The sequence below is a fragment of the Equus caballus genome, chromosome 9 (genome assembly GCF_041296265.1).
Source record: "Equus caballus isolate H_3958 breed thoroughbred chromosome 9, TB-T2T, whole genome shotgun sequence".
Taxonomy (NCBI): domain Eukaryota; kingdom Metazoa; phylum Chordata; class Mammalia; order Perissodactyla; family Equidae; genus Equus; species Equus caballus.
In genome coordinates this window covers 82,121,102-82,133,104 of record NC_091692.1, presented here as the reverse complement: position 1 = coordinate 82,133,104, position 12,003 = coordinate 82,121,102, and positions in this window count along the sequence as shown.

Genomic DNA, 12,003 nt, shown 5'->3' with positions numbered 1-12,003 from the left:
AATAGTTACTCCTCTCTAGCACAATCTTTAATAACCACATGAAATTCCATCATATGATTATTCTTCGATTTATTTAACCAAGTCCCTATTTGTGGGATATTTAGGCTCTTTGCCATTTGGAGTTTTTTTTGAACAATATTTCAAAGGACACCCTAGAAGTAGAATTGGTAAGGCACAAGGTGTGCAGAAACCTAAGGTTTTTGGTACCCATATTGATGCTGGTGCTGTATTTCAGTGTGCAGAGGTTCAGCTTACGCAGTGAGATTCTGCTTTCAGGATAGATGCTCTTGGGGTCAGCGACCTTATGGGTAATACTTAAGTAAGAGCCTAAAACTTTAACATGCATCTACACACTAGAGAGAAATTAAAATGCATATGTATTGGTTCCAGGACTCGAGTTCAAAAAACAAACAGTAGAAATTCAGAATCAAGGAGATGTGATTTAGCTCGGGGTGTGTGTGTGCATGTGTGCGTGTGTTTTAGTGGACAGTAAGGTCAATGGGGTAACCAGGCTGTGGACAGAAGTTACTCAGGGAATCTCAGGCTGCATCTAACAGGAGAGCAAGATGGATGAGGACAGCAGCGGGAGTTCTGCGCTCCTCAATCAGATCGCTGTGCAGCAGCGAGCTCAATTCTGGGCACACCAATTCTGGAAAGATAGAACCAACTAGAGCGTATTCGGAGGAAAGGGACCAGGATGATGAGGGGCCTCTTGATTGTGCGCCATGGGTGATGGCTAAAGGAACTGAGAGTGTCTGCTTCCAGGAGAGGAGACTCAGGGCACGTGATATGAGGACTGTCAACTACCGGAAGGGCCGTCAGTGAAATCTGTTCGGTCGTTCCCAAAACTCAGAACTTGCACAAATGAGCGGAAGCCCCGGGCTGACAGATTCTAACTCAGTCTAAGGAAGAACTATCTAACAGTCAGTGCTGTTAATAAATAAAACAGAGGTTTCTGGAGGGAACACAAGAAACTATTAGCAGTTCTTATCTCCGGGGAGAGGGTCCAGGGGGATGCACCATTTGAAATTACCCCTGGGTACCATAGAAAATGTTTTTAAACCATGTGCATGAATTACATTTGTGATGAAGGAACAAATTAATAATGCAACGCAACAGAAAGAAGACACAAGTGGATGTTATCAGCTAAAGGATTTTGGTTGCAAGCATCAAAATCCAGCTCTGGCTAATAAGCAGAACAAGCAAAAAAAGGATTTAATGGAAGGATACAATTGCTCACAGAATTAGACAGAAGCCTTAGGAAGGCCTGGGGCCCTCACGGCGGTCTCTCTTTGCTGTGATTGGCTCTATTAGTTTTCTGTCCTTGTGTCTCTTGGCAGCAGACTCAGACTTCCATGAGAGACAGTCTGATTGGCCTAACTTGGGGTCATACACCTTCTCCCTCGCTGACTGACAGCCCCTAGTGGAATCACTTACATTGTGGGTAGGCAGTTGCCCAAAGGAAAACTTGGGATGCTCTTACTAAAAGAAGGAGGAAGGGGTGTTGGGCAGGCAAAACCAAGATATCTGTTACATTGGTTTATAACCAACAGAATAAGATATCTCAAAAGGTAGTGAGGTCTCCATCCTTGGAGGTATTCTAGACAGACTGGATGAGCACTTGGTGACAAGGTTGTGAGGGATTCAGCATCTAATGGAGTTTGGATTACACCACGTCAATGTCCCTCCCAACCCTGAGATTTTACGCTTCTATGATTTTAGGGAAATGCTATTTTTCAGACAGGACAGCTGGGACCACGCTTCTGCGGCTAGCGTGCATTTCAAATTCCCTTAGCCCAGAGCCAACCCGAGTAGAACAATGTTCTCACCAGCTCTTATTTCTCATCTCTCTTTTGTCCTCTCTCTTTCAGTCCATTTTCCTTGCACTTCTGATACTTCTCGTTTGATGGCTTTGAGGACTCAGAGAGAATATTAAAGAGTCTCGTCTCTGGGGTCAGACTTCATATCAGCTCTAGGATTCAGCCTTCACGAACCGTGTGACCTTGAGAAAATTACTCACCTCCTCTGGACCTGTATTTCCTCATCTGTAAAACAAAGATAATAACAGTACCTACTTCATGGGATTGTGGAGGGAATTAAGTAATACACCCAAAATGATTGTTAGAGCGACTGGCATAGAGAAAGGGCTCAAAAAACACCATCTCCTCCTCCTCCTCTTAGCATCAGTGTCCTCATCAACAACGACATTATTATTATTAAAAGAAGTCGCTCCAGAAGAATTTGCCAAAAGGAACTTGGGAATACACTTTGCACTCCACAAGGACAGGGGCCACATCCCACGAATTTTCTAAATTCTCGTCCCTAACACAGTTCCTCCTGTGCATGGGCCCTTAATAAATGCCTGTAAAGGAGCGAGTGAATGAAAGACTAAATGAATCAATTAATGGAGGTTGAAGAGCAGGAGTATTTCTGACGTGGGCTCTATTGCAGTTCCAGAAGAAGAAAAGAAGGTGGAAGAGGAGAGAAAACCCTCACCAAGTGTTAAAGGGAAAAGAACAGCTGACAGACTCAGTCAAAGAGTGATCCATGGATGGAATAAGCCCAAAAAGAGAAGTCGCCTGGACCACCCGTGACCTGGTGGTAGAAACTTGGATAATGTGCCATCAGGAGGACCCCAAGGGGCCGTTTAGCACTGATTTGGGTTTCAGGGTTGAAAGAACAGGATGGAAGTTTACTGAGGGAGGCACTGGGGTGATCTATTTTGGAAGAATTATCTGGAGAAAAGAAAATGAGAACCAGTAACCTCTGTGCGACAGCGTTAGACAGAGAAGAGGTGACTCCGGGACATTCTCATAGCCTGATTTTTCGGGCCCGGTACACTGTGGGGTCCCATGTGAATTAATGCCAGAAATTTAACAACGCGATGATGGGTGAGATAGAGCTGCATAGGGAGCCAAGTGCTCATAGTGAAGAGACCATGTCCTGTACGGGAGCGGATTTTTTACGTAAACTTTCCAGGAAGATACAACAGACAGAGAGAAAGGCAATAAATCAGAAATATACCACTCCATGAGTTTTCAAGAAGTGAACATGCCCGTGTTACCAGCACCTAGATATAGAAATGCGTTTTCAATGTCAATCAATGTTCATAAGAACCACCTGGGGTACTTGGCAGAAAAGCAGATTTCGTGGCTGCACTGTCAGATTCTGATTCAGGGGCGTGTAGCCTGGGAATCTGCATTCCTACGTGAGCCACCAAATTCAGATCGGCGAGGGCCATGGACCACGCTTTGAGAAATACCAGCCTTTGCAGTGAGAACAAGCTTTAGAGTCCTGTAGGCCTGGAGTTGGAACCCCACCTTCTCCTTGAGTTAGTGACTTGACCTTCTCACAAGGAAAGTAGGGCCAACGGTACGTACTCATAGGTTTGCTTTGAGGATTAAAAGAGAAATGCATGTAAATCTGTGAAAGCTGCTTAGCATGCTGTTGGGCACACAATAAGCAGTCAACAAATGTAGCAAAACAAACACATGCACAAAAAAGACAGGGTTGGCCCCAGGTCCTTGTGTTCAGCATCTAGTATGGTGCACCATCAAATAAGACTAAAGGAGTGTAGAGCTGCTTTATTTCTGGAGAGCTAAGTTATCCTGGCCAATTCCCCAAGAGATGGAGTATGGACAGCACACCAGGTTAGTTCGCTGTCTCTTGCCAAAGGCAGCCTGAGGCCACGCCTAGAATCAGAGGTTCCAGTTCTCCTACTGATCAGCCAGGTAGCCTTGAGCAATTTAGTCACCTTTCTTTAACTCTGAAAGCTCAGCTCTGTGCTAGATACTGGGGAGTAGAAACCAAAGTACAGGACAAGTTCCTCATCCTTGAGAGCAGGGCTGCCATGAACAGTTGTGCAGGTTGGAAACTGCTCAAGGTAATTCAACCAAGAGAGAGTAGGGGCTGAAGTCCAGCCTGCACTCTGGTCACATGGGACAGGCTCACATCCTCCTAGAAGAAAGAGTGCTTTTTACTAACTTGCACAAACGTGCTGTATAGGTTAATGGTGCCTTTCTTGAGAAGATCATGTCTGGTTACTGACACAGAAATACAAATAAAAATTGCATTTCCTCCTAACACAAAAGGAAACCATTCTATTTTCTCATGTGGAGAGTGGCTGAGAAAACCAAATGGGAGAATAGAGATGAAAACACTTTCTTCTGACATAAATCAGAATATAGCTCTAGGAAGGCCACGGTGCAATCCTCTTCTGTTGCAAACTGGCTGTGTGACCTTGGGGAAGTCACTTTACTTCTCTGATTTTATTTTTCTCATGTGTAAAATGAGTGAGATGGACCAGAGTGGCGGATATCAAATTTTAGTGTGTGTAAGGATCTTTTGAAGATCTCCATGTCCTTGCTCCAGAGAACTCAATTCAGTAGGTCAGAAGTAAGTCCAAGAATCTGTATTTTGAACCAGTATCCCAGGTAATTCTGATGCTCTTGGGCAGCAAGCCCAGTGGAGAAACACTGGCCCCTTCCGGATTTGGTCTTCTCTGAGCCTGCGTTTTACCACGCCACAGCAGACAGAATTTCTGCTGAGTGTGAGGTGACAGGAAGGCCAGGGAATAACGTCATGATCCTTAACCTGAATGCGATGACATCATGGTGGGGCTGGGCAGCAGTGGCTTTGTGCTCCTGTCCCTGAGCTGGACTGGTGGGCCCTGGTCACTCACCAATTACACACACAGGCTCACAGGGATATGGTCATCCCGTCTGGGCTGACATCATTCATTATCCCGACTGAAAATTAGGACCAGCTGGCCCTAACAGGCTCCCCACCTTGGTCTTGCTGCAAGTATGTCCGTAAATGTGAAAACAAGCCTCTGGCCAACCCGGAAATTCTCAGTCATCAATAGGCTGTAAGCACCACTGGTCAGAATTCGCTGTTTGTGCATCAACCTATTTAATTAGTGACTGCCTCCTCCCTCCCTTCTCACACATGGACTAAGCCCCGATTCTAGGTCAGGCTCTGAACTGGGGGCTTGGGATACAGAAATGCATAATGGGATGCAGTATAAACCCCCTCCCATCCCCAGACACACCCACTAATGCATCTGCTATCTGGAAACCATGGGGTATTACAGGCTGTGAATCTTTTTCAGGCTAGGAGCTTCCAAACGTATCAACAGTTTCCAGGTGGCCTGAAGCCTAGGAAAAACAAGCCCCCTAAGGTAACTGGAAGCATCCAAAGGGGGAAAAAATAACTTACAAAAATGCAACAGGGGGGCCCGCCCAATGGTAGTGGTTAAGTGTGTGTGCTCCGCTTAGGCGGCCTGGGGTTTGTGGGTTTGGATCCTGGGTGCAGACCTACATACTGCTCATCAAGCCATGCTACGGCAGTGTCCCACATAGAAAATAGAAGAAGATTGGCACAGATGTTAGCTCAGGGCCAATCTTCCTCACACACACACACACACACAAATGCAACGGGGCTCCCCTCCCTTGGCTATCGTTGTGTTTCACAGACGTAAGTCAGAACATTTTGCAGCCGCCCCTGTACATTTCCCTCTCCTGTTCGAACACAAGTTTCAGCCTCACCGTTTGCAGGTTTGTCTGATAACCCAGCGTGGTTAACGGTGGTTCAAACAGAAACCACAGAGGCTGGATTGCGTGGTCTGCGACTCTCAGATCGCAACCACAATGTCGCTCTAAGCCTAGCCGGGTCTCTTTGTCCTAGATTCCTAATTATTAGTAAAGCAAAGCTTCATGTTCTCAAACGCCTCTTCCCCCGGTGGGAGGGGCTGGAGGAATGGCGGGTGCCCTCTCTCCCGGTGCACGTCAGGATGGGCACTGTTGGAAGTGAATTGCAGCTAACATTTAGTCCGCACACCTACTGCGCGCTCTTCACAACAGCCTTAAAAGGAGGGACTCTTGTCCCGGCTTCACAAGTGAAGAAACTGCTGCCGTGGCAGCTTTGTTTAAATTGCCCAAACTCACACACTCAGTGATAAAAAGAACTGTCGCATTAACAGGTAACATTGCTGAGTGCTTCCCATGAGTTAGACCTGAGCACAGCCCTGTTACAGACATTACGGGCATTTCCCACATTATTCCAGATAACTCTATAAGGTGGGTCAGTCTACTACCCCCATTCTCCAGATGAGGAAACTGAGGTTCAGACAGGTCATGTAACTTGTCCAGAGTCATCCAGTCAGCAAGTTTAGAGAAGGGATTTGAATTTCAGTCATGGAACTACAATTCAAAGATTCTAGACTCTTTTGGCAAGCCTGGCTTGAAACTCTTTGTCCTTGCTTTGTGGGAGAACAAATTTAATTGGATTGAAAAAATAGAAACAACGACAAAACAAAATGCCTCCTGTTGAATGAAAGCAATCAGTGTCCTTAGTTAACACACAGCTCCCTCATTTCAGGTCTAGTCTTTCACTATCTGGACTGAAGTTCACGGGCGGATCATAGCAGATAGGCTGGTGGTCGTGCCAATCAAGTAATTCTTTCTCACAAACAACAGGCTTCCGTTACTGGCTCCACTATCGGCCATGACTCTGATGCAGAAGAGAGCTGCTTGGTGCCATGAAGATCGCTACTAGCATATTCTTCATGGAACTCTCGAGTACAATAAAGCCAAAGGATATGGGAAAAAAATAGGAGAGCGAGCCTCCCCTGAGGAAAAGAAGAGATGTTGGATTGGGTTTCCACCCAAATTGTCTAGTAGGGAAAATAGATATTAGACAAATATCTCTCACAACAGTGATATAATTACTAATATATCACCAAGCAAATCCAGAAAGAGCCCAGAAGAAGGAATACTGAAATCCAATGGAAGAAACTGAAAGCTGTCACTAAAAGGTGACATTTTAGCTGACATTTAATATTATTTTCTTGTTTTAAAAGTGAGCATGCTTCTCATGCCCCATCCCCACTGGGTCGCAGCTCCGAGCTCTGGATGGCACTGACCCAACTCCCAGGTCTAGCTTCAGGTCCTGGCTATGCCCCAGGGAGACCCCTTCCTCATCACCTCGGTTTAAGGCCGAGCACGTGATCTGAGTTGGTCTAACCACAGCCAAGCCCGGGACTTCCATTTGCTGGTTTCGAGCTGGGAAGACACTCCTTCCTCTCTCTTCCCTGGTGGCGCATATCCATGAGGCCGGAACTACTGCCACAGTTGTGCTACCAGGGAAGTTAGCCTAAAGGCAAAGCCAGCACAGTGAGGACAGCTGGGCCAAGAGAGCTACCCAGAGTGCAGGTCTGAAGCCCACATACGCATGGGCATTTTCAAGAATGAGCCTATATTGCTTTGGCCATTTAGAGTTGGGTTTTCTATTATTTGTCACCCAAAGCATTCCCACTGGTCCAAAGTCTATTTTTCAAAATGTCCAAAGATGCTCATAAAGTGTTTTAATATGATTAGGATCAAGTATCATTTGGGGTAGGGGGGTCTTCGGGTTTCAAGGACAGAAAAACTAGCTCAAACTAACAAGCAAAGACGGAATTTATTAACTCAAGAACATGAATAGTTAGCGAATAAATGGAGCTTCAGACATAGCTGAATATAGGAATTCAGACAAAATCACAGAACTCAGTTTTTTCCACCTCTCTGCCCAGTTCTGCCCTCCTCCACGGGTAGGCCTTATTCACAGATACCACCTCCCTTCCCAGCTGTGGTCTGGATCACAGGACCTCTCATGTTCCAGTCCAGTGGGGAAGGGAAACCCCATCCTCAGAGCTGTCCAAGCAAACCCCTGGGGTTTTCTGATTGGGCCTTAGCCTGAGCCCTGTTCCCACTCTTGGACTAAGCACTGTGGCCAGGAGAATGGATCTCCCGGGTGACTTGGGCCTTACTCCCATGATTCACCATTGGAACCAACGTAGAGGTCAGCTTCATGCACACAGCATGGTTGAACATGGGGGTGGGTATTTCCCCCAAAACTAAATCAGGCAATATAGAAATAGGCAACAAAACAACAGATGGCCCTGACAGCTCACTTGAAAATGCCTCTCAGCCAACATTCCTAACATAACGCAGATTCACGACAGGTGGGCTTAACAGGAAATTTTGTTAGTCATGGCTAAGTCCTTTCTTGCGTTTGCCAACCTAAAACCAGAAATAGTTTCTGTGAGATTTCTGTTCTTCCTCCATGACATGTATTCATTCTTTCAACTATTCTTTTCTTTCTTTTTTTCACTCGAGACAACTTTTTCAACCACTATTTTCTGAGCACTAATGACAATAACGGCAATACTTATCACACTTACTAACTAGTTCCACATACAATATATTCATTATCTCCTTTATTCCTTACCCCAGCTCATTGATTCTCAGAGACTCTTTTGCCTCCTCAGGGGACATTTGGCCATGTCTGGAGATAGTTTTGGGGGTCACAGCTCAAAGGGTGCTGCTGGCATCTAACGTGCAGAGGTCATGGATGCTGTTAAACACCCTATGATGCACAGAACAGTCCCTCATGGCAAATAGTTGTCTAGCGCAAAATGTCAGTAGCACCGAGGTTGAGAAACCCTCTAGACGCTCATGATGCTATTCCCATTGTTGTAGATGAAGAAGAATGAAGCTTAGAGAAGTTCAACTTGTCCAGACTTATGCAAGGTAGGAAGTGGTGGGCTGACTCTTAATCCAAAGAACTTGCTATAATCTAGTGATGGCCAAACTCGGAATTGGAACTGTGTCCCTCCACCCCAACCTCCCTGACTCTAAATTCTGGTTCCGTGGGCCAGATCCCCAGGAAATCAGTGTAACAGGATCACAGGTGATGCTAATGTAATCAGCTCACTGATGAGCATTTGGAGGCCCCTGTAAGAAACAGGCACTGCACACACTGATGCAACACACAGCGCTGAGCCTTGGGGAGGCACAGATGCAAGATCTCTGAAGGAAACAGGCTCCTGGGCAGCTATGACTGACACATGGTGGGATGAATGCATCATGACGGGCGTCTCACTCCTCCAATCTCTGCACGTGCTTTCCCTTCTGCTCAGAAGTCCCTTCTCTCTTTTCAGCCTTCTCATCCTTCAAGCTCATCTAGAAAGTTTGCCTGGCCTCCATCTCCACATTTCATTTGAAATGACCTGCCCCTGTGGTCGCATAGCACCCTGAACAGAATTCTACTGTTCCACTCGTCACACCACATTTTAATCAGTAATTCACTTGGCCGTCTCGTTCACCAGACTGTAAGATGCCTGAGGATGGACCCCACATCTCTGTACACTTGAGCACAGCCCAGTGCCTGGCTGTAGGCTTGTTTAAGCCACCACGCGTGTTTGTGTTCTTATATGCAGTAGAACCTAATCTTAACTATATGCCAGCCCATGGAAACACTCAACAAATATTTGACTAGTGAAAGGAATGCCCAAAGCATAAGGGAGCACCCTGGAGGAAATCAGTTCTTCTGGGGTGGGTGGGGAGTCATGGAAACAGACAAACGCTAGGGACTCCCAGTCTCTTCCGTGGTTGTGCACCCAGGATGACTCAAGTCTCTGGCCTCTTCTTCCTGCTGCCTTTCTTCCTCCCCACAGGGGACTTTCCTTTCATAGTGCTGGCCATCAACTACTTTATCTTCTGGGGCATCCTACCCCACCAAGATCCTCTGTCGTGGAGAATTCAGTTTCCTTCCAGAGAAGGCCCTGTTCCTTGTTGTTTGAAAGGGGTTTTACTACTAGATGCCAAGGGGACGCAGCCAGGAGAATCCCCGAAAGAAAAAGAGTAACGTCTAAGAGACTGAGGAAATGTGACAGGTCCTTATCGTCCTGGCCCCTGATTTGTTCGCCTTTCATTGTCAGCACCTCGGTGGCATGGAGGGAAAAGCCTGGCTTTGGTGTCAGGCAACCTTGAATTTGAATAATGACTCAGTCACCTAGCAGTGTGACATTGGCCGCGTCATGTAATTTTCCCGAGCGCCAGGTTCCCCAACTACAAAACAAGTCAGTAGTAACTTTCTCATAGCAATCTTGGGAGAATTCAGTAGTGAAAGGGTGCCTGGCACAGAGAAGGGGCCCAAATTATAGTTCGGAAACTTCTCTCGGCCTGCCAGGCCCATGAGCAGGATTGAGGCCTGAAATTTGGGTGGATCCCCTGCCCGTACTTTGGAAGGGCAAAATCTTCCAGCCTTCGAGCTGAACACTTCCTTTCTCTCTTCCTGGCCTGTCCCCACACAACTGCACTTCCTTTTTATTCTATTGCCCTACTTTAAAGCTATAGCAGAAAAATCCTTAGAATCAGTAAAAATCCTTTTTTCTCTGACATTATTTCAGCCACACTGGCATCCTGCGTGAACCTCCAGTGCCACAAGGGCATTCACAATGTCACACTTACTGGCCAGGCGTTTCCACTTTCCGATGAATGTGGCCTTGACACATCTCCAACTGAATAAGTGGTCACAGGACACTTCAAACCTGGGGGCCCTTTCCATAAAGGTGGCTTACAAATGCAAAATAGTCCACGTCCCCAGAGACGTCTGAAAAAGCTATTAGTGCCATGCTGGAGAAATGAACAACCCAAAAACAGCTGCCGGCGGCGAACAGGATCCCGCGGCATTCAGTGTGTGAACTGGGTTCGTAGAGCGGCCGTTGATGGGCCTGTAAACTTAGCGCTGCTTCCTGCAAACGGTGTCAAGGAGAAGTGAACGGGCTCTTAAGCGGGGAAAGAGAAGGAGCCCCACAGGTGACAGCTCTTTGGAAGCATGCATGGCAGAGCCCCATATTGGGGAACAGAAACAACACACCCACGGGGGAAGAGGAGCATGTTATGGATATAGATCTGGGTGGGAAAGAAGCAAATGATCTTTTTTTCTAGCACCTATTGAAACAAATGGTCCTTTTCACCCAACAGGGAGTCCAAATACAACAAAAGACACGATTGGGTAAATACGAAGAAAAAATCTGATGGAGGCAAGGTAAACAAATGACTATTTACGTAGAATAAAGCCTTTCTCTTTGGTAGTTCACAGTAACTGGAGAGAAAAACTGAATAAACTTAATCAGGGACACTGAGTAGTATGAACTTCCAATGTATATAGGATGCTGTGTTAGCCCCTGCACAAATTCAATAGAAGCCATTCATTCATTCATTCATTTCATAAATAGTGTCAGACATGTACTATGTACTAAGCATTGAGGTACTAAGCATTGAGTACTAAGCTGGGAACTCAGTGGGGAGCAGGCAGCCGTGGCCTCTGTCCATACACAGTCGCCATGGCAGGGATAGACTTGTAGCAGCGAGCAGTCCAGGGTCTCTGGTCGAATTGCCTGTGTAGAGTCCTGGTGCCGTCACATCAGCTACGTGATCTTGAACAAGTTACTTAACCCTGCTATACCTCACTTTCCCCATCAGTGAAGAGAGGGTGCCGCCAGGATCCACCTCGTGGGGTCAGGATGAGGCTTAAACAAGATAACACACTTGAAGCACTAGGAACAGAGCCTGCCATTCAGTATATCTCAGTTGTGGTGGTGGCTGTTGTTGTTATTATTACTGCAGGCCAGAGGGGCTGCGAAGGCCATCCTCGAGCAAGTCATGACCAATGCACTGAGAACTAGGAAGGAGAAGGGCAGAGCTGCACGCATTGGCAACACACAACAAGAGGAAATAATTGATGAGCTAGATGTGCAGTTGGTGGCAGGGTCTGGACTAGGACCCAGGCTCCTGGGTTCTGATCTAGCTTCCTGCCTCAGCCTGATGGAGACCTACTCAAAACACAACTACAATGAGACTCTGGTCCTCAAACTAAAATATGAAAGCCAGTGTGCCATGTAACACAAACATTTGTATCACCTATCACAGGGCCAAGAGGAACAAGGGTGTACGGAGGCAAATGGCAACCAGATTAAAAGTCATGCCCTAGAGTCCAATGGACCAGGGCCACACTCTCACTCCACCACTTATTAGTTTCATGAACCTGAGCAAATTACTTGACTTCTCCTAACCTCAGTTCCTCTCCCTGTGAAGTGAGGTTAACGATAGAACCCATTCGTACGGTTATTGTAGAACTGGGTGTTCAAAAAATAGCAGCCTTTGTTTAATCTCACTC